Consider the following 24,045-nt stretch of genomic DNA (forward strand, 5'->3'; position numbering starts at 1 on the left):
GACCCCATCAACTTGTCCACTTTGGGTAAGGACTACCCTAAACAGTTGGGCCGGGTGAGAGCTTGTAGATGCAATTTCCACAGCAAAAACATTCCATTTTGCCACTTTCACTGCCATCTCATACACCCTCATAAGCATGGTTGTTTAATTGGCCAGATTCCTTCCTTCCCCCTCCCTTCTAACCTTGGACCACTCTCTCAGAAATGATGATTATCATATGGCGCGTGTATCGTGTAGCCAGGAGATCCAAGGAGTATCTAGCAGCCAGACAAAGGAAGTTATGAGATGTAATTTATAGAACTCACTTTTGCCAGAGACATAGATCCATCTCAAATAACAATTAGCACTCATGGAGAGGGCTTTAGCCAGCCATCCAGCATCAGTATCCAAACAAAGGCATGGTCAAGCAACATTTATAGCATCGCTATGACAGTCCACAGTGGAACACTTCCCCGAGGGGAATCACAGAGACTGTGATAGAAATAATCAAAGGCTGTGGAAGAATTTTATGTTGTTTTTCTAAGATAACAAAAGGGGGTATCAGGTGATTGGGGGGGGTGGGAAAACGTAGGTATATGACTGAGATACATTTCCCCCTAAAACCTTGACAGGTGATCAAACAAGTCAAAGTCATGTAACGGATGTCAAAACAGCACCAAACAGATGAAACACGATACCTTAACAGCCATCAAATAAACATTTCAGGGATTTCCCCCCCTAAGAATGAAAAAGGGAGTGATAATCTGGTGTCTATGAACATTCATTTACCCCAAATTTCCAGGCTTGTACACTCCTAGGTAGTTGACTTGAAAAAAAAAATTAAAAGATGTATTGCAGGGGTAGTCAACCTGTGGTCCTCCAGATGTTTGCTGACAGGGGCTCATGGGAATTGTAGTCCATGGACATCTGGAGGACCACAGGTTGACTACCCCTGATGTATTGGATATTACCTCTTACAACTTCTTCTGAGTTCTCGCAGATGTTCAGCATTATGGATGGTTTGAATTCACAGAAAGGATCTGTTCAAATAAGACACGAACTTAAAAAAAATTATTGCAGTTTCCAAGTCTGTTAATCCTCAGGGACTTCAATGTTCACACAGACGTGCCGTCACCAGGACTTGGCTTGGATCTGGTGTCGTCCATGGCGACACTAGAGCTCTCGCAATTTGTTGCCAGACCCACCCATCAAGCTGCCCACAGCCTTGACTTCATCTTTGCTTTGCAGGGATTTAATCATTGCAATTAATAAGGACACTACACCCATGTTCTTTGGCATGAAAATGGCCTCAGCCGTTTTATTAATAGAGAGTGGCCCAGCCTGGAAGCAGATATGCCCTCTTATGGTCAGCCGACCACAAGGCAGCCCAATTATTCTGCAGGTCTTCTTCAATGGGTAATGCGGGCTCACACTCCCACTTATTCCCGGACATATGACCTGCAATCTGTGGGAGTTAGCAACTGTATGCGACCCTGCAAGGTGATTTTGCCTCTGCAAGCTTGCCACCCACTGAAAATTACGCTTCCACCTAACCATCTGCCACAGAGCTCAGGGAAATCCTTCCCTGTGCTCCTGCCACCTCTCAGTACTGTAAGGTAAAGGTAAAGGTATCCCCTGTGCAAGCACCAGGTCATGTCTGACCCTTGGGGTGACGCCCTGTAGCGTTTTCTTGGCAGACTCAATACAGGGTGGTTTGCCAGTGCCTTCCCCAGTCATTACCGTTTACTCCCCCCCCCCCCAGCAAGCTGGGTACTCATTTTACCGACCTCGGAAGGATGGAAGGCTGAGTCAACCCTGAGCCGGCTGCTGGGATTGAACTTCCAGCCTCATGGGCAAAGATTCAGACTACATTTCTGCTGCCTTACCACTCTGCGCCACAAGAGGCTCTCTCAGTACTGTAGCCATTGTAATATTGCATATCTCAGATCATACCCCATTCTGTCAGATGGACCCCATCATCTCTATACAGCGCCCGTTGCCGATGACTGATATCTGGGTTTCGTATAACAAATTCTCCTTCTGCCTCCAAAACTTTTGACACTGCCTTGTTGGCTTGTCTCCTGGCCAGATCCATTTGTTCAGGCGAGGCTGCCCCTCGCCAATTTTGCCACTCCAGAAGAGATGACCAAAGGATAGTGGCTGTAGGAAGCCTGGATCGCAGAATCCTCAAATCTTGTGCTATTAACATGGATGAACTCTGCCGGGACCTCGTAGGTAAATCTTTCTCCCCAAATTGGATAATCAATCCACCTGGATATCCTTCCCTATGTATCATTCCAGCTCTCATTTTTTGGGGTTTTGCTTTTACATACCTAGGCCTCTGCACAAAGTCTTTTCCTCTTAGGGATACAATCCTCATGACCGTTCCAACTATTACTGTGATCGTTCAGCAACTCTCGCTCCCTCTTAAAGTGTCAGAGCTCATAGAAGATCTCATAGACTGTTTACGCCCTGGGAACTTCACTGCCCCAGCTCCTGTACAGGAGCACAAATTGGGGGTGGATGAGGCACATTAGGCCAAATGCTCCCCCGTGTGGGTGCAGGAAGAGGTGGGGCAACCTGCTACGACTAAAACTCCAGGCTGCAGCCTGGCATGAAACCTCCAGTGTGTAAACGGTCTTAGAGACCTTCCTAGCTTTTGATCCTGGGTAAACCATTAAGATCACTAACCATAATCTCAGAGCAGCTTTTACATTACTTCAATTTGAATCAATGCCCACAGAGATATTGGTGGGCCATTATAGCTATACGGCAAAATACCAGCGTTTTTTGTATTTGTGGTACAAGCTCTGCAGGATTTGCCCCACTACATCTTTGACTGCTTACTTTATGCTCAACCCAGGGCCAAATTCCACAATGAGATCTTATGGGGTTTGAACCTTCCCTCCGTTGCTGAAAATGCAATCTATCTTTTATCTGACCAGGTTGATAAAGTAACATATAAAACTGCTCTATTTCCCTTTGCTGCAAGGAAAATAAGGCCCAGCGTTACAACCGCTAAGGCAGCCTCTTAACACTCTTGCACTTTATAGTCATGTATGCTGTTTCAATGTATCTATCTTAAAAAAATAAATCATAGAATCATAGAGTTGGAAGGGGCCATACAGGCCATCTAGCCCAACCCCCTGCTCAACGCAGGATCAGCCCTAAGCATCCTAAAGCAATATTGGAGACATCTGCATTGGCTGGGTAGTCAGGTCTCACCCAGAAAGAGAGGTAGCAGTCTCTTAGGTTCTGAAACACCGATAGGCCTCTCCGAGATGGTGGGCACTGCTCAGATTCAACAATCCCTTGTTTACCTGGAAAGGTTTGGGTTTGGGTATCACCAATATGCTTATGACACCGAGATCTACCTTCTGATGGTCAACCAATCAAACTCCCTCCTAGAACAACTGACTAGGTGTCTGGAGGCTGTGGCTGACTGATTAAAGCCAAATCCTCTGAGGCTGAACCCTTCAAAGACGGAGGTCCTGTGGCTTGGCAGGAAGAGACCAGTGGAGGAAGCACAGACTACACAGATACTTGATACCTCCCTATCTGTGGAGTTGCAAGTCATCAAAGTAGCTCAGCAGGCATGTTTCCATCTATGCCAAGCTAGGCTAGTAGTACCCTACCTGGCTCTAGTTCACTTAAGCACAGTTACCCATGCAACCATCCCCTACAGAGTGAACTTCTGTAACTCCCTCTTCACAGGCCTTCCATTGTCCCTACTCCAGAAATTACAGCTGGTCCAAAATGCTGCTGCCAGAGTCTTCTCCAGGACACGGTGGACAGCTTATATATATCCTGTGCTCAGGCAGCTGCATTGGCTCCCAGTGGAGTGTTGGTTTTGATCCTTAAGGCTATTCACTTTCTGGATCCAGCATACCGCAAGGACCACCTCTCAGAATATGTCCACAAAGAACGTTACACTCAGCCGGTTACAGCAAGTTGGTGGTCTCCGGCCCATGAGAAATGCACCTAGTGTCAACCAACATCAGGCCCTTTCCAGACCTGGCCCCTACTTGTAAGAGACACAGGCCCTGTTGGAGTTTAACCAGTTCTACAAGGCCTGCAAAATAGAGCTCTTCCACCAGGCACTAGGTTGAGGCTGGGTCTCTACTAACATCTAATAACCGCCCCTCTCCCCTTAAAACATTCTTCCCTGCTGCATCTGGATCACACAATCCAGGGCTTGGAAGCAAGCCAATTTTGGTTTAGATATCCTAATACATTGGTTTTAGCTTACGCTGATTTTAAATTGATCATATACTCCACCCAATCACTGAAGCAGTTGGTGCGAGCTTAAATGGACTCTGGGGAATGGTAGAGGACAGGAAGGCCTGGAGGATCATTGTCCATGGGGTCGTGATGGGTCGGACACAACGTTGCACCTAACGACAAAAATACACCACCCTGAGACTACTGGGCTGAGAGTTGCTGTCTTATAAATCTAATTATAAATAAAATTAATGAAAAATATTTTGGAGGTTAGCAATAGTCCTTAATTTGTGTGTGTGTGTGTGTGTGTGTGTGTGTGTGTGTGTGGGGGGTGGGGGTGGGTTATGCCCTAATGGTTACTGACTTGCACACAGAAAATTATGGGAGAAATAAGAAAGAAATTGAACAATCCTATTGAACCCAACAGTAAAAGCCAAAACTCTTTGAATGTATTCTTACCGCTTATGCTAATCTCATTAATGAATTCTGGATGCAAGGCCTGATTGAAGTCATTTGCTCTCATCAAACTCCACCCCCCTTCATCGATGGTGATTTAAATTATTTGAAAAGTACTTAGCTATGTTATGGTTGAGTTAATAATTACCATGTTAAAATTGATATCTAAATTATATGTGTTTAATCAAATTATGGCAAATCCGTCTCACCTTAAGGCCTTTATATTCTAGGCCTGCACCAAACATTCTCTCATTTTCATTCTTGTCTTGCAATTCTACTTCTTGGAAGAAAAAGAGAGTCAATGTTTCTTTAAAAAAAATGGGTATAACCTCCTCCTTCATATCTTTACCAAATTGTTCTTATTTGTTTAACCCATCCAGTCTTGTGTGTCACCACTTTGTTTCCATGGGTACTGCTTCTATTTCCCTCTAAAACTGACGACCAATTGAATATCATATGGTGAATCTGATGGTGTCTAATGCCTATCACCAGAAAGATTTGGCTATTCAGTGACACTCTGACAGTCAACAAAGAATACTCTGTTTTGGTCACCATCCTGGGGTCAAAGGATGGCTGAACCAACTCAAAAGAGAAATGAAGGTATCCAGTTAGTTTCTAGATCCAATAGACTGTATTGACATTCACTTTTTAAGTCCTCTGTGTTTTGGAACCCTCATATATATAGGATCATCTTTCCTGTTATGCCCCCTGTGCCCATTTCAGGGCATCTTTCAGGTCTCTAGCCTCAGCATCCTGCGTGGTCCAGGGGGTTGGTCTAGATTGTCTGTATGTTAGGATTTGGCGTGGCCCTGAGTCCTTCCAGAGAATTAGAGCTGCAGAGTAACAGAGCATTTCGAAAGTATGCAGTAAGTTAGTTACCTTTGTTGATGAGGCACAGATCCAGGCTCATGGTGCTTTGAATTTTAAAACAGAAATATCTTTACTAGGAAAGATGATTATTTACAAGTACATATCATATCCATCTGCTTCAGTCCCCTTACTGAAGCAGAGTGTAAAAACTTACAAAGAAACACATTGCAAGCCTCTGGCTAGGCTGCAGGCTGGACTAGATTCCACACATCAGCAGATAGAGAGAGCTGAGCCTAATGGAGTCCATTCTTTGCTTCAGCAAAGCACACGGCTCTCCTCTTCCTAAAGAACCAGGAAGTGGGCAGGAGCCCTCCTTAAACAAGGGAATTTCCAGCACTATGCTTGGGGGTTTTCCAATGCAACTTCAGCTGTGACCTTGGGGTGACGCTCTCCAGCATTTTCATGGCAGACTCAATACGGGGTGGTTTGCCAGTGCCTTCCCCAGTCATTACCGTTTACCCCCCAGCAAGCTGGGTACTCATTTTACCGACCTCGGAAGGATGGAAGGCTGAGTCAACTTTGAGCCGGCTGCTGGGATTGAACTCCCAGCCTCATGGGCAGAGCTTTCAAACTGCATGTCTGCTGCCTTACCACTCTGCGCCACAAGAGGCTCTCTCTCAACAGCTTAAGGACAGCCTTTAAAAGCTGACTTCACCAAATTACTTGCTGACTGCAATTCTAACACATTGCTATGCTGTACAAAATCACACCCCTCTCAGATTGTTCTCCCGCTGTTTCCTTGAGCACCAGCAGGAGGATACGGAGCAGGAGGATAGGGAGGGGTTTGGCTGCTTATATTGGGCAAATGGCAACCCTAGCTATCTTTTTCTGTATTGCTCCTCACCAATAGGACTGAGAACCTGTATGGAGTGGAAGAGGGGAAGGTTGCCATAGTACATCTGGCATTTTGGGAAATTTGAGAACCAGTATGCAGCAGCCCCATCACAACATGGACGTCATGGGAAGCTAGTCACAAATCAAAATGTTGGAAGAGTCCACAAAGCATTGGGGGGTTCCAAGCCAAGCAACTGTTTTGGAATCTGCCTGATGACCTCTTCTGAGGGAATGTCTTCTCCAAAGAGGTGGAGGAAAGGGAGGATTTCTCCCTTGCTTTGGGGATGAAGAGAGTAAGCAGGAGAAAAAGGGCACTGCGGCATACGTGTGCATCATGTTGCAGATCTCTGATCTAGCACGTGTATCGATCTATGGCACTTTTATCCCCTCCTCTGAGGAGCTTATGTCTTCTTTTTATCCATACAACACTGTGAGGTCCGTCAATGTGACAGCGAATAACCAACCCAAGGCTTTGTGGTACAGCTTGGATTTATCATCTGAGGCAGAGAGGAATTTGGCAAGTGGGAAGCTCATCTCTGAAGATTCCACCCCCTCCCCAAATGGCTGCCTGTACTCCAAGCCAAAGACGCACTAGTGAAAAAGGGGTTGACCCCTAACAGGAATTCCTCACGCCCCTCCAGACAGTTCTTGGGGTTAGTGTGAAATCTGCCACCAGTCCTGCAAGTAGAAATCCTCTGAAAAAGGAAGGAGTCGAAGTATAAAGATACGAATCCTGTCATAAACCTTCCAAACGTGAAATCTCTAGGCCATTGACTAGAACAGACTTAGCAGTTACAGGGGCTGAGGAATCCTGAATCCTGATTTTTTTTTTAAGTCTACAAACTATCTCTGTGTTAAATCATGTTGAGGTAAAGCAAAGAACAGCAATAATGATGGGTGATCAGCCATGGACTCATCTGCCCCCCTTCCATAAAAAAAATTCTGGCTATGGCCCTGCACAAACTTTGTTCTTTCCATTTCTTGCTTTAAAAAGGAAATTATTTTACCCTTTATGGCAAGGGTAGTCAACCTGTGGTCCTCCAGATGTCCATGGACTACAATTACCATGAGCCCCTGCCAGCATTTGTTGGCAGGGGCTCATGGGAATTGTAGTCCATGGACATCTGGAGGACCACAGGTTGACTAACCCTGCTTTATGGGACACACCTGCTTTTATGATTGGAAAGTCCTACTACATACACCTTCTGAAAGCATCCAAAGCTCACGATGAGGAGGAGGGCAGAAATTCCAAGAAGAGGGTTATGAATGTTTTCGGCCTATAGATGCCGGAACACTCTATCGGGGCATTAATCTTTAACAGTTAATTAATTCAACCATTTAATTTAAATTAAAACATTATTGTACACCAAAATATAGACTGCCTTTATGCAATTTAGTGGAGTTAAGTAATAAGAGGGCGATTTTGCTGCTATATATATAATTAATCCGACTCAGCCTGCCGTAAAGGCACTGCTATATCCTACCAGATACATTAAACTTGCAAAGAGTTTTGACAATTTAACTGGTGCTTAGCAAAATAACTGTAGTCGGTTGATTTGTATGTCAGTTAATGGACCCCGAATTAGCATGTTAATAGGCATTTATTTTATTATGGCGGGAATTATCTAGCCGATTGCTAATTAAAAGTACTTAAAACATCCTTTTAGATTTCTGGGAAAGAATTGATGCATTTATGACCGACTTAATTTTTAGATAATGATATGGTAGCTTGATATATGTCTCAAATGTATTGGATATGAGGCGTTAGATTGATATTTTAATATCCCTTAATACTTTTTTTATGGAAGCAAAATCGATGGTATACTTCTAACATGTCAAGTATTTGAAAACTTTGGCTTTCCTGTTTCTTCTTACAATACAAACATGTGGAACACAAGAAGATCCAAGTCAGTGCCAACTTTCGGCAACCACAGAGATGGTTTGCTACTGCCGACCTCTGATTGGTGCCCTTGTATTCCTCGGAGGTCTTCAATCCAAGAACCAAACAAAGCCAACACTGCTTGGCTTTTGAGATCTCATGAGATCATACTAGCCTGGCCATGCAGGTAAGGGCAGTTGTGGGGTACGGATGGATTAGAGCAACTGGAATAGGCATTCCCAAGCATGTCTCCAGGGGACCCTGGGGTTACATGAGAGCTTCCCAGTGGTTACATGGCCTTTCCCAGAAGTTTGGATGGCTGCTGACATCACTAGATGTCTCTGGGGCCACTTCCCTGGTTGCTCTGCAGGACTAGTTGCTTTCTCCACAATGAAAATGGTAAATGGTCGATTGATTAGCTGACTGTTGCTTCCATGCCCACTTTATTAGATTTGCATATCGCCGTCCCGGCAGGCTCTTTGAAGCCCAGAAAAATATTTCAGGGGTTCCTCCTTGGTCAAAAGTTTGGGGGAAAAAAGGCTAAGCTAGAGTATTATGAACCCATATGATTTTTTAAATGAATAACAGTAATCTTGATTAACCACCCTCCACTAACCTTCTGAATATGTCTTAATTTTTGTTTTTTGTTTTTTTTAGTATTAGCTCTATAGGTACTGAACAATTCGTTTTCTGATGGCAGACTTTTTTTTACCTGACATGATCTCAGGGATTAATGTAAACAATCATTGTGCATTCTTGCTGTCAATATCTTCGGCAATGATGCCTTGACTCCCCCCCCCCCCATTTTCTTTTCCTTCCTTTTTTTTTTTTTTTGATGAAGCAGCTAATCTAGATCAGGAAAGAAATGACCTTTCATTGATTAGCGGTTAATTGCCTTTTGTCTTTCTATCAAACCGGCAAGGCTGTTGACCTTTCGGAGAACAAGGAGTAACTGTCAAGCATGTGCCAGAATGTCTTCATGAAAATATTTCTAAACAGGATCCCTGGTTATCTTCCTCCTCCAGAGTGCTCTGCAAAAATAGATAACTCAAAGTAACTTTGTGTTATTCAAGACTGCACCTTGAATGTTAAGCAACAGAAATGACTTGGATCCAAATTGGCATTTCTGCAAGTGCTCAAATCCTGTTCCAGAAGAATGGCCTAGAAACAGGGGTTGGGGTTTCATAAGGGGCCCTTGTGGGAGGGGAAACCATGCTCTGTTGACTGAAGCACTTGCACCTCTTGCAAATACAAGTCGAGATTCAGCCCAGTCTCTTCCCCTTGCAGACAGAAATTTCTGTATTCTCTGTTCTTAAAAAGCCATTAATTAAGTGTCTGTTAGTTGAACAGCCTTCCACATAATAGCGAGTGGACTAAAAAGTAGCAGCCATCTATTGTCCAACATACCGTGTAGTATCGCATGTCAGGTACCCGTTTTAAATACTGTGCATGGGAAGGTAGGTGATGCTCATTATCAGGATGCATTACATTATTTTCAGTGGATAAGACAAAGCACCTCTCTGGTGCTTTCCCTCTTTATAGGAACAGTGACAGCCAAAGTGTGGGGGGGGGGGGGAGAGGGCCAATATGGAAGCTAACATGTTTTGGACTGACACGCTGGAATGAATCACTGAACCAGAACACTGGCTGCAATAGCGCTTTCTCTCTCTAGCTGAATCTGCACAGAGATTTTAATCCAATTCCAGGTCAGTCCCTGCTGTTTCCACTGAATGCGATTTCCATTTTGATTTTGTCTGATTTAAATTTTCCCTCTGCAACAAGCAGGATTGATCTGGAGTGACCCTACCTTTTCCCTGCAATATCCTAGCATGGATATTACCCTCAATATTTGAAAAATTGGCATGAGAAATCATGCAGATCTCTGCTTGCTGCTAAGCCTCTGTTGTAGAAAAGCCCTGATTGGCCAAGGTTTCAGTTCAAAGGCTTCCTCGTTCCCAGGCTGCAAGCTTGCCTTAAAGGGGAAGCCCTAACTTCTTTCAGGAGAAGCTCCCAAAGTCCTAACTTCTCTCGGTAGAGATTTGCCTCTTGGTTTTTTTCTCCCTCCTCTCCTGTCTCCAAACCTCTCCCCCCCTTCAAGAAAACAAAGAAAGAGGCTCTTGCTGCACTTGGCTTCCACTTCCCTTACCACTTTTCTGTTTCAATGGGGAGGGGGGATAGAGGAAGACCTGAGTTCAAATTGATCTGGATTCAGCAGGATCTGCAACAGAATAAACATAGTAAGTGCAGATTCAGCCTCTGTTATGTGCCATCCTCTCCTGATTTATGGCAATCCCATGAATTAATGAGTCCTAAACAGCTGTTTCAATGGCAACCCGTACTCAAGTCATTGGAAACTGAAAGCCGTAGTTTCTTGATCAAGTCAACCACCTCAAATAAGGTCTTCTTCCTTTTCTACTGCCTTCAACTATTACTAGTATTATTGTACTAGTACTATTACTAGTATTGATGCTGCTTGCGATGGCTCCATCTCCCCAAGCTCTATGTAAGCCTACTTTGAACCTGCTGTGGAAGCTACAATTGGTGCAAAATGCAACTGCCTGGCTTCTCACATGGACACTGTGGAGAGCCCATGTAAAAGCAGTCTTATGGCATCTGCACTGGCTTCCAATTAAATTCTGGATTCGTTTCAGGGTTCTGTTTCTGATCATTAAGACCTTATGTGGTCTTGGCCCTGCTTTTCTGAGGGACCACTTCTCTCAACAAATTCCCCAAAGAGCATACTGATCAAGCAATTCTAATCAGCTGAAGATCCCTGGCTCCAAGGAAATGCGTCTGGCCTTGACCAGAGCCAGGGCATTTTCGGCCCTGGCTCCTGCCTGGTGGAATGAACTCCCTAGTAAGATCTTGCCTGAATTCTCTGAATTCTTCACAATATGCAAGATGGAGCTCTTACACCGGGCCTATGGTTTAGGCCAGCTAGATAATAAACTAGAACACCCATTGCAAATCCCAGGCCTCCCTCCTGCTCTGGAACCATAAAAGCCCAACTGGCAACCATTAGGATCTACAAAGGTTGACTGCCTGTATTATTGGTAAAATTATATTACTTTTATTGTGCACAATTAAAAAACAAAACAAAATTAGGAATTAAAAACATATCCAGCCCATAGGCTATTGCAAACCAGCCAGCTCTGCACTATGTGAGCCAAAAGACTGATGCGTTTCGGCCCTTGTAGGGCCTTCTTCAAAGGTCTGGTTTTAACACAACCAGTAACTCCAAAGTAAGAGCCTGTAAAAGATAAAGGGATAAACTGTAAATCTACACAATCCAAGTTAATACTTAACAGAAGAAATTGTGAAACTGTAAAGTCACTTAATGAAAGATGTTTAGTTTTCACAGTTTCTTCTGTTATATATTAATTCCTAAAGTTTTTAAAAACTGTGCACAATAAAAGCAATATAATTTTCAACAACCGTACAGACATTCAGGCTTTGTAGATCCTAACTGTTTACAGTTAGGTTTTTATGGTTCCTGTTCTGGCTTCTTCCTGCTCCCTCTGCCTCTTACTGATTGTGTTCTTCTGGAGACAATCAGGAGGAAGCATACTCCAAGGAGCAGGATGTCTCCAATCACAGGCTCACGGCCACCGCAGCAAGGGTCATTGCCTTCTTCAGAGGCTTTCTTTTGGTCACCCATCTCTGTACCACCCCCTGCTTAGTTTTCAAGGTCTGAAGAAATCAGGTTACGCTGTGCCGTCTCCTCTCTCATAAAAAGATCCACATAAACATAAATTATATCACATAAACATAAAGAATATCAACAAAGTGATCACCTAGGCTGCCTTCTGAAGGAGGCGAATCTGGAACAGGGACCTCTGCTGAAACAGTCTGGGTAGCAGATGATGGCATCACAGAAGAATAAAAAGTGTGTGTTTTTATACCCTGCTTCCCCCCCCCCTATAGCCCTTGCCCCTCCCCCCAGTTTTTTGGGCATATCTGTTTCGTACAAAACTTTGCCCTCTTATTTTTATTCCTTGGACTCCTTTCAGGCAAAGAAATCACTACTCCTAGCAAGACTAAATGTCTTCCCCTTGAAAGTGACCCATGACAAGATTTGCCATATTCCTGAATTGGAAAGACATTACCTCATCCCCTCCCCTGCATCATCTTGGTCTCCCTGTCTCTTCTCAGCCAACGCATCCCAGTTCAAGACCACATGACCACATTGGGGCTGAATTGCAGGAAGGAATGGCAAATTCTTAAAGCTCTGCTTAACGAGAAGAATCATGCTCTACTGGCTAAAATTGCAAATGTACTCTATGTTATAAGTCAGTCTTTTGTATTTAGGAAAAAAAATGTTAGCCTGTGTATCGGGTTTCAGTGTATACCACCTATGTCCATCTCTGTTGTGGTTATCTGCATTTATTTGAATTTTGATGGCATGAAGGGTAATCAATATTTGTATCTATACTCCCAATTTTAACTACCTGGAGGAGTCTCAAAGCCACTTACAATCATCTTCCCTTCCTCTCCTCACAACAGACACCCAGGGAGGTAGGTGGATCCGAGAGAGCCCTGCTCTGTAAGAACAATTCTATCAGGACTGTGACAAGCCCAAGGTTACCCAGCAGGCTGCATGTGGGGAGCAGGGAATCAAACCTGGTTCACCAGTCTAGTAGCCACTGCACTGCAACACGTGAGGAGGCAGGAGAAACAGAAGGTCTGGTTGTGCCATTCACATAACAGCCTTGTGGGGTAGATCAAAAGAGAGCATTCGTCTGTCTGGAGCAGTAGAAAAGAGTGAGATCGGCATGGTGGGACAAGAGGCAGACCTGAACTGAGAAACTCCAGGGGGAAAAAAACCAATTTCTATACAACCCTGGACCATGGATCTTCATGCCATTGGTCAGTTTCAGTTTAATTTTTGGGAAAGAACACTTGCATCATTTTATGGTTGGGGGTCAGCACAACAGGAGGGACTGTCTTAAAGGGTCGCGGCATTAGGAAGGTGGAGAACCACTGTTGCAGGGTTTTCAAAGCAAAAGACAAACAGAGGTGGTTTCCCATTGGCTGCCTCTCTGTGGTGACTCTGGAGTTCCCATTTAAATATTAACTAGGACCAACCTTGCCTAGGTCCTGATGCCCGATGAGATCAGCCTAGACGGGAGCACCCTGGTCAGGGCACACAGTATGATGGTCATGCGTGAATTAGAATCTAAATAATAACATGAGATATGGCCCATAAAGTGAACTAGGTGGTGGATCAGGTAACCAATGAGCAGGAATGATGAAGCACCATAGGGTTTTAATCATGTTTTAAATGTAGACAAACTGGAGCATGTCCAGAGGAGGGCAACAAAGATGGTGAGGGGTTTGGAGACCAAGACACATGAAGAAAGCTTGGGGGAGCTTGGTGTGTTTGTCTGGAGAGGAGATGACTGAGAGGGGATCTGATAACCATCTTCAAGTATTTAAAAGGGTGCCATATGGAGGATGGAGCAGAGTTGGAAATTTTAAAATAGAGGCTGGATAGCCATCTGACAGAGAGGCTGATTCTATGAAGGCTTAAGGGGGTGGCAGGTTACAATGGATGAGCGATAGGGTTATGCGTTTCCTGCATAATGCAGGGGGTTGGACTAGGTGACCCATGAGGTCCCCTACAACCCTATTATTCTATGATTCTGTGATTCTATGTACATGCAATTTGTGCTGAGAGCCACCCAAAACATGCTTGCGAGGAGAGGTGGTATATATAATCAATTTGTTGTTGTTGTTGTTGTTATGTGCGAAGTCGTGTCCGACCCATCGCGACCCCATGGACAATGATCCTCCAGGCCTTCATGTCCTCTACCATTCCCCGGAGTCCATTTAAGTTTGCACCTACTGCTTCAGTGACTCCATCCAGCCACCTCATTCTCTGTCATCCCCTTCTTCTTTTGCCCTCGATCGCTCCTAGCATTAGGGTCTTCTCCAGGGAGTCCTTCCTTCTCATGAGGTGGCCAAAGTATTTGAGTTTCATCTTCAGGATCTGGCCTTCTAAAGAGCAGTCAGGGCTGATCTCCTCTAGGACTGACCGGTTTGTTCGCCTTGCAGTCCAAGGGACACGCAAGAGTCTTCTCCAGCACCAGAGTTCAAAAGCCTCAATTCTTTGACGCTCGGCCTTCCTTGTGGTCCAACTTTCGCAGCCATACATTGCAACTGGGAATACCATAGCCTTGACTAAACGCACTTTTGTTGACAGGGTGATATCTCTGCTTTTTAGGATGCTGTCTAGATTTGCCATAGTTTCCTCCCCAGGAGCAAGCGTCTTTTAATTTCTTTGCTGCAGTCCCCATCTGCAGTGATCTTGGAGCCCAGGAAAATAAAATCTGTCACTATCTCCATTTCTTCCCCATTTATTTGCCAGGAATTGAGAGGGCCGGATGCCATGATCTTTGTTTTCTTGATGTTGAGCTTCAAGCCAACTTTTGCACTCTCCTCCTTCACCCGCATCAAAAGGCTCTTTAGTTCCTCTTCACTTTCTGCCATTAGAGTGGTATCATCTGCATATCTGAGGTTGTTGATATTTCTCCCTGCAATCTTTTTTTTTATACAAGTTTTTTTTATTTTCATAAAGATAGAAATATAGAATGCAATACAAGTTATTAATACAAAAAACAGTAAATAAAGTATAGTATAATCATTGTTTGAAAATATATGACCCCACATTAACTACACAGCGATATAAACTTTTGCCCAAAACTGAGTCTAAGAGCCATCCACATTTCCACTACATTTAAAAAAAGGCCTATTTAGATACACAAAAGAGAAGCTGTTATTAATCAACTTACTTGAGAGATCGTAGACCTCACGTTAACTGCTTGATACAATCTAGGAGCTATCCTGACAGATATTTCTAGGTTTAAGTTAGATGCTTAACATTAAACATTTCTTGTAGAACAGTATGAGTTTTGGCCCTGTATCAATACCCTAATGAAGGGAAAGGAAAGTAGGGCTTTGCCTCAAAGATGTACAAAAAAAAAAATTACAAGAGGATTTCATAACTTCTCCTTATCCTTAATACAGATACATCTACAAAACAATTTATACTTGACCCATTCTAAGAGCCATCCTGACAGGTATAAGTTGAGAGCTTTGCATTTTCTACAGATCAGTGTGAGCTTTGGCCCTATAACAATACACTAATAATAAAAAAAATAAGGGGGGAAAACCCCATTTTATATTTCCAACACTAACGATTATATTACCTGTATGCCTACAAAGGAAAAGAAACAAGAGAGAGAAAAAAACACTGCTTCCCCTTTTTCATAAAAATAGCAATGTAGGATACAGTATATGTTGTTAATACAGAGAATAGTAAAGTTTCCAGGTTTAGATTAAATGCTTAACATTAAACATAGAACAATATAAGCTTTCAGTCTTCTATAGCTTCTCCTTATCCTTAATTCAGATACATCTACAAAACAATTTATACTTGACCCATTCTAAGAGCCATCCTGACAGGTATATTTTCAGATTTAAGTTGAAAGCTTAACATTAAACATTTTCTACAGGTCAGTGTGGGCTTTGGCCCTAGAACAATACACTAATAGAAAAAAGAAAAAATAAGGAGGGAGAACCCCATTTTATATTTCCAACACTAATGATTATATTACCTATATGCCTACAAAGGAAAAGAAACAAGAGAGAAAGAGATACTGCTTCCCCTTTTTCATAAAAATAGAAATATAGAATACAGTATAACATTAAACATAAAACAATATGAGCTTTCGGTCTTCTTAAGGGGGTCTCATCTCGAGGCTTGCTACATCTTGTCGTTCCCGTAGACTTATATTCTGTCCCATTGGCCTTTGGCGTAGAAAGTGCAGTTGTACTCTTTCCCGCAGAATATGCATCAATAAATCTTGAGGCCGTTGCACCTCCTGGACTCCAGTATCAATACAATTTTTTTCCCAAAGAGCTCCTTTAAATTGGTTACTTTCACTACAGATCCATATTTCTTTTGATTGATTTTTGTACACTGTTGCTTTGAGATGGCTGTATGTCTTTTTAAAAAGGGTGTCCTTATCTGGGCTACAGAACTCCGACATCCCCTTTTCCGTCTCCAGAATTTCAGATTTCTCTTCTACTGTTGGTTTTCCACCTTGTTTAAAGCTGTCATCAGCCACTGTTATTGATCCATCATTCCTGTTGAAGACTTCTTCCTTGGCATCTTGGATCTCCTTGAAGATATGAATTTCAGATTTCTCTTCTACTGTTGGTTTTCCACCTTGTTTAAAGCTGTCATCAGTTATTGATCCATCATTCCTGTTGGAGACTTCTTCCTTGCCATTTTGGATCTCCTTGAAGATATTTTTGACCAATCCTTCTGTAAATACTTTGAAATCTTGGGTTTGTTTCTCTATTAGATGAGCCAATCTTTTTAACATAGACATGTTTTTGACTTAAAAAAACAACAGCCAACATACAAGTGGCCAGTAGAGGTCCTCTGTTTTATCCTCTAATGTTCCGGCACAGGCATATAACGTATTGGAGTCAATAGGGCAGATATTCTCGTGCTGGAACAGAGTTCTCGTGAGATCTTCCCATTCACAGCTCTTATCTCTTATCTCCGAAAACCAAAACAATTGCAGTAAGAGCTTTTGCCAATTAATTTGAGTTGATTTGAGTCCTTCTTCTGCTTAGTTAGGAGAATTAGCCTGCCTCATAACGAGGTGGCTTCGGGCAGAGCAGAGTAAAAGGAGGGGGGAAACAAAGGGCTTAGATGCAGGAAGAGAGACGGAGAAAAAAAAACAAGAGATACTTGCAGTAAATGATGTTTTGGAACTCAGCCGATGTCCTCCCCTCAGTTCACAATGTTCATTTGCAGTAAATCGTCGTGTAGGGTTGAAGCAGATACTTTAAGATTAAAGAGAGAAAAGAAAGTCCGAGATAGAGAATGGCAGTCGTCCTCTGGACCTGGAACGCTGACAGCCTATAATCCAGGGAGATATACTCCCTAAAGGATTGGAGACGGCCCCAAGAACTTCCTGGGTAGAAAGATGAGGTGGGGTTTGCGTACCCCTCCTCTTTTCTGCCAATTGCTTGCGCGATTGACCCCTGTCAGGCTTCAGAGGTAGCAGAGCAAATGTCCTGCCACCCTCTCAGAACGACATCTTTAGCCACACCCTCCTTCTCCCTGCAATCTTGATCCCAATTTGTGACTCCTCTAATCCCGCCTTTCTCATGATGTGCTCCGCATACAAGTTAAATAGGCAAAGCGACAGTATATAGCCTTGCCGCACTCCTTTCTCAATTTTGAACCAATCAGTGATTCCATGTTCAGTTCTCACTGTTGCTTCTTGACCTGCATATAAATTTCTCAAGAGACAGATAAGATGCTTTGGTATTCCCATCTCTTTAAGAACTTGCCACAATTTGTTGTGCTCCACACAATCAAAGGCTTTAGCATAGTCAATGAAGCAGAAGTAGATGTTCTTCTGGAACTCCCTAGATTTCTCCATGATCCAGCGTATGTTGGCAATTTGATCTCTAGTTCCTCTGCCTCTTCGAAATCCTGCCTGTACTTCTGGAAGTTCTCGGTCCACATATTGCTGGAGCCTAGCTTGTAGGATTTTGAGCATAACTTTGCTAGCATGAGAAATGAGTGCAATAGTGCGGTAGTTTGAACATTCTTTGGCATTGCCCTTCTTTGGGATTGGAATGTAAACTGACCTTTTCCAATCCTGTGGCCATTGTTGAGTTTTCGAAATTTGCTGGCATATTGAGTGTAGCACTTTTACTGCATCATCCTTTAAGATTTTGAATAGTTCAACTGGAATGCTGTCACCACCACTAGCCTTATTGTTGCTCAGACTTCCTAAGGCCCATTTGACTTCACATTTCAGGATGTCTGGCTCCAGGTCAGTAATTACTCCATTGTGGTCATCAGGGATGTTAAGCTCGCTCTTGTATAGTTCTTCTGTATAATTTTGCCACCTTTGTTTAATCTCTTCTGCTTCTGTGAGGTCCCTACCATTTTGGTCCCTTATCATACCCATCTTTGCATGAAACGTTCTCTTCATATCTCCAATTTTCTTGAAAAGATCTCTGGTCCTCCCCATTCTATTGTTTTCTTCTATTTGTTTGCAGTGTTCATTTAAGAAGGCATTCTTATCTCTTCTAGCTTTTCTCTGGAATTCTGCATTCAATTGGCTGTATCTTTCTCTTTCTCCCTTGCCTTTCACTTCCCTTCTCTCCTTAGCTATTTGTAAAGCTTCCTCAGACAGCCGTTTTGATTTCTTGCATTTCTTTTTCTTTGGGATGGTTTTAGTTGCTACCTCTTGTACAATGTCGCGAACCTCCGTCCATAGTTCTTCAGGCACTCTATCAGATCTAATTCCTTAAATCTATTTGTCACCTCTACTGTATATTCGTCGGGGATATGATTTAGTTCATACCTGAGTGGCCTAGTGCTTTTCCTTACTTTCTTCAATTTAAGCCTAAATTTTGCAACAAGAAGCTCATGATCTGAACCACAATCAGCTCCTGGTCTTGTTTTTATTGACTGGATAGAACTTTTCCATCTTTGGCTGCAGAGCACATAATCTGATTTCTGTGTTGACCGTCTGGTGATGTCCATGTGTAGAGTCGTCTCTTGGGTTGTTGGGAAAGAGTGTTTGCTATGACCATTGTATTCTCTTGACAAAATTCTACCAGCCTGTGCCCTGCTTCATTTAGTACTCCAAGGCCAAATTTGCCTGTTATCCCGGTTATATATAATCAATAATAATACATAATAAATATTACGCCAATACCAAGTGCAAGGCAGCAAAAAAAAAAAAAATCAATTGATTCTGGCTGCTCTTATTTATTATTTAATTTTGTTTCTCCTCTGTTCACTTTCACATCAGTATGTCCACCCAAATGCACTCCTGAAATCAATGATTAACGCCAAAGAGTGTTATGCTCTGACAACAACAACGATCTAGTTATTTCTGGTCCCAAAGAAGTGCATCTGGTCTTTGCCCTGAATTGGTGGAATGATCTCCCAAGTGAGATCAAGGCCCTATCAGAACTGTAACAATTCCACAGGGTCAGTAGAACGAAGCTCTTCCATCAAGCATTCATGGTCCTTTCTTAACATTTCTACCATTGAGATACCACTGAAACATTCTTCAAGCTTTGAGAAATTGCAGAAGTGGCACAATCATACAGAGTATAGACGGAAAGCACAGCTGCTCCCCTTCCCACCCCCTCCAGGCCCATCATTAGCTATTTGGGGGGGGGGTTGGCCATATATGGTCATATCACCTGATAAATGTTTAACTATTATATATAACTAGCCACTAAGCCCGCTGCTTGGCTGAAGGCAGCGGACATAGTGAGAGTGCTTGTAGGGGGTGGCCACAGAGGTACAGAGAAGCCTCCCTGCTGCTGGTGCCATCCCCGAAGGCACTGGCTGGAGACGGCGTGGTGCAGGGCTTGTGCGGGAAATGGGACAGGCAGCAATGTAGGAGGTGGTGGAGGTTCTGGGCATGCAAGGGTGGTGGGCGCGGTTGTGTGGAGGATGGGGTGGTGGTAGATGGCACAAGGTGCCGGGAACAAGGACTCCTGGGAGGGAGCGTTTTGGGGTCCAACCTGGTACTTTGCTGGGCACACTGTGATTGGCTTGGATTCGAGTCCAGTCACCGTCCTGAGGCCGGACACGCTCCACCCGCAGGACAGTTTCGCAATTATATATAGGAACTATGGATAAGGATTAATTATTTCCCACCCCTTCAAGAAACACTTCCCGGGCCATCAGGACACCCCAGGTTCCATGAAAGCCTACTCCCTACATACACTGTTCAATCATAGAATCATAGAATCATAGAATCATAGAGTTGGAAGGGGCCATACAGGTCATCTGGTCCAACCCCCTGCTCAACGCAGGATCAGCCCAAAATCAGGTAAGTAATGGGTGGCCATATGGTGGTTGAGATATTAATCCGGTTTTACTGATAGATTATATTTATGGTTTTAACATATTTCAAGTTGTATCTTTAACTGCGTGGTTAGCCATCCCAAGACCGCAAGTGATATGTGGGATATAAATCAAATTTGTGGCGAGGCGTCAGGCCGCCACCCGAGAGATCCCCCACCATCAGACCGCTGCCCGGGGGAGGCCCCGCCACCCGAGGGAGCCCCCACCGTCAGGCCGCCGCCCAAGGAGTGCCCGCCAGCCACAGTCACCAAGTGGTGCATACCTCCTCCCACGCCTTGGCCCACCGACCACGGAGCCCCTGCAATACTGTGAGTATCTAGCGCCCGCTGTATTGGTCATACAGCGGGCTTGATTACTAGTAACATTATAATTGTACTAGAAATAAAGCCCATTTTATTCCTCAATAAAATGGGCGCTAAGAGCCGGTCTTCTCTCGGCCCCGGGAGCGGCATCACCGCGGCGAGGCCACTCCCGGGGGGGGAGAGAAGGCCGGCTCCTGCACCCCCCTCCCCGAAGTCCTGAACAGAGAAGGCGGAGTGGGCCCCAACTCACCGGGGTCGATGGCTGTGGCTTCTCCCGGCCACTGAAGTGGGCTCGCCACGTCTATGACGCGGTGAGGCCGCTGCAGCGGCAGGGAGAAGCAGGAGGAGGAGCAAGCCGGCGCGGTCTGGCAGACTGCACTGAGTCCCGGCCGGGCTTCGTGGATCCTGATTGTTCCCTCCGAGTTTTTATCCCGGACAGGGCCCGCCCTAACTCCTCCCCGACAGCCCTTACTCTTTTATTTAGTCCACGGCGTCCCGCGCCGCGTGACGGTTTAAAGATAACCAATAAACAATACAACGTTGCAACATACAAACAGGTCCAGAGTGTATAGGTGGTGTTCTGAGGGGGGCGGGGAGCAGGGGCCCTTTGGTCGCTGTTGGTATATATATCTGGTCTCAACCGAATGCCTGGCGAAAGAGCTCCTTTTTGCAGGCCCTGCGGAACTGTTTAAGCTCCGTCAGGGCCCTGATCTTCTCCGGGAGCTCGTTCCACCAGGTGGGGGCCAGAACAGAGAATGCTCTGCCCCTGGTCGAGACCAGGCGGACTTCTTTAGGGGCAGGGACCTTTAGCTGGTTGGTAGCAGTGGAGCGCAGGGCTCTTTTGGGGGCGTAGGCAGGGAGGCGATCCCTCAGGTACACTGGGCCCTGACCGCGTATGGCCTTGAAGATAATTACCAGGTAATGTAATGGTTTTGGCCATTTCTTTTTAAGTAGAGGTTGGTAAGGAAGATGCTTTCTTCTCTTCATTCTGATACGGAACAACATATTTTAGAAGAAGAATAGATTTTTATACCACAATTTTCTCTACCTACTGGAGTTTCAAGTAGTTTACAATTTCCTTCCCTTCTCTTCCCAACAGACACCCTGTGAGGTAGGTGAGGCTGAGAGAGCTCTGAGAGAATTGTGCTGGGCCCAAGATCACCCAGCCGGCTTCATGTGGTGGAGTGGGGTATCAAAATTAGAGTCTGCTGCTCTTAAATACTACACCATGCTGGTGTAGTCAGCCAACAGGGTATTTCAGTTAGCGCTGCTCAACGCACACATTCAAAACTGTTTTAGATGTTAAATCCTTGGGGTCCAGCAATGTCATGACCTGTACATTATGATGTTAAAACTGACATAATATTTTTCCGATCTATGGTGATAGGAAAATCACAAAACTACGGCTTAGTTTTGTTTTTTCTCTATGTAATATATAATTTTTCTTCTTTTCTACTAATAATAAAAATTAAATTAAAAAAACCCCTATGGCTTAGAATTAGTTGCCCCCTTTCTCATAATTATCGATATCCATGGACTACAGTAGATTTTATTTTCAAGAGATACATAAACCCAGGAATATCAGTAAGAAGTGATTGAATTGATTTTCAGCTGGAAGACATTTTGCAACCAACGCGGCTCCAAACCTAGTAAACAAGATCCACCTCTGAAACTTAATGTAGGCCTTCACAGCAATATCTTAGTCACACACAGTAATAATCATTTTATTATCATCCAGCTCTGCATTGTCTCATCTGCCTGCTTGCAAAAAGGACACAATTAGTATGTAAGCCAATTAATGCTTCAAGAGTGCAACATTTAATTAAATGCCTAGGACTATTCAGATGTATTAGAGGTACATCTCAATTAAATATAATTAGGAAGGGGAACTGAAGTAGTCAGATCCGTTACAAAGAAATAAGAACCCAACAGTCCGTGTGATGAGACGTGTAGAGCAGGGGTAGTCAAACTGCGGCCCGCCAGATGTCCGTGGACTACAATTCCCATGAGCCCCTGCCAGTGAATACTTGCAGGGGCTCATAGGAATTGTAGTCCGTTGACATCTGGAGGGCCACAGTTTGACTACCCCTGGTGTCGAGGCTGTGCCCTTAAATGTATGTTGTGGCTAACTCGTTTTTGACAACTTCCGTGGCAGAGTGAGGATTTGAACCTGGGACTCAAGAGTCCATACTCTAAGCACTGCAGTGGGCCGGGTCTCAAGATCAGACCATGTAAGAACACAATGCATGGTTTTGCCCCTTAAACTAAACAAACAAACAAAATCTGGTAAGAAACCCCATCTGTTTAATAATGACAAGGGTAATTGTTGTCTCTGTCTCTGGCTTGTGATTTGCTGTGTCCTAGAAACTTGGTTTGGCCGATGTATTTTCTCTGTGGCTGATGTATCCATATATCTGCCTCAAGTCAGTCCTTGACTGTTTTTACTTATATCGTAAATCAAAAACTAGCACTTAATAAGGTTCCCTTTTTTGTTGTCGAAAAAATGTATTTGATTAAATTTAGTTCAGAAAGTCTTATTTCAAAGACTGTTTATGCAACAGTCACCTGGAGCTAAACAAATGGCACCAGCACCTCGTGAAATAGATGCGAAATCACATTAGCATACGGTGCCGCTTTTGAAGCACTTTTTATTTAAACAGAGAACAAGTTATTATTTTATTTCAAAGGGGTAATAGATAAATACAAAAGGCCCAAAATGAGCAGAGCTTGCTTCATGAGCAAAGAGTGTTTTGACGGCTGAGCCTTGTGCTCTGATTAAAGATCACAGCGATTGTGTGAACAACAAAACATTTCAGTCTGGAATAAGGGGGCGGTGCTTGCAGTGGGAATGTATCATGAAGGTGGTGTGACTCTATGTAGAACAGCGGTCCTCAACCACTCTAACGCGGCGACCCCAGCGGGGCACACAACACTCAGCCCCTTCACCCCCCCCAAGAAATCAGGGGTGAGCATGGCCTGTACCTACATGAAGGTGAGGGTGGCCGAAAGTGGCAGCGGGAGACGGCAGCAGGCAGCAGTCGGCAGGCAGCAGCTGGTGGCGAAGGAGCCATGGCAATGGCTGCCTCCATGCCACCCCAACTGCTGTGCGCCTGCATGTGCAGGCTAATTTTCCTAGCGGTGAGAGCAAACACTGCAGCTCTGTAGGCATCAATATCAGACAGTAGAAAAATCATATATTCAGTTTTTGAGAGGCCTGAGGTGGTAGGGAGTATTCTTTTGATCCACTTGCCTCTTGGTTCATCGTAGCGGGGGCATCGTAGCGGGTACATCGTGCGTGAGATCATCAATCACTCCCCTATCACATATGCAGGTGCATTCAGGTAGGGGGAGATGAGAGAACCCACCACTACACACTGCTCTAGGTAGAGATTGGAACCTCAGATGGGTAAATGCCATCCTGAGTGTTAAAGATGGCAAACTCTCCAGATGTGAGGATAGTTTTCCAGGTTATGTAAGTCCCATTCTTCTTAGAGTAGCTCTTTGCTATCACTGAAATGGAACTGATGGATGGTTATAGAATCATAGAATCATAGAGTTGGAAGGGGCCATGCAAGCCA

At 44.2% G+C, this 24,045-nt stretch overlaps 1 protein-coding gene across 1 annotated transcript in view; it reads right to left on the reverse strand.

Annotated features, from left to right (window-relative positions):
- The window catches only part of LOC143840835 (uncharacterized), a 218,589-nt gene that overhangs the window by 38,178 nt on the left and 156,366 nt on the right, over positions 1-24,045 (reverse strand). The gene's annotated exons all lie outside the window — the stretch shown is intronic.

Source organism: Paroedura picta, chromosome 6 (assembly GCF_049243985.1).
Source record: "Paroedura picta isolate Pp20150507F chromosome 6, Ppicta_v3.0, whole genome shotgun sequence".
Lineage (NCBI taxonomy): Eukaryota > Metazoa > Chordata > Lepidosauria > Squamata > Gekkonidae > Paroedura > Paroedura picta.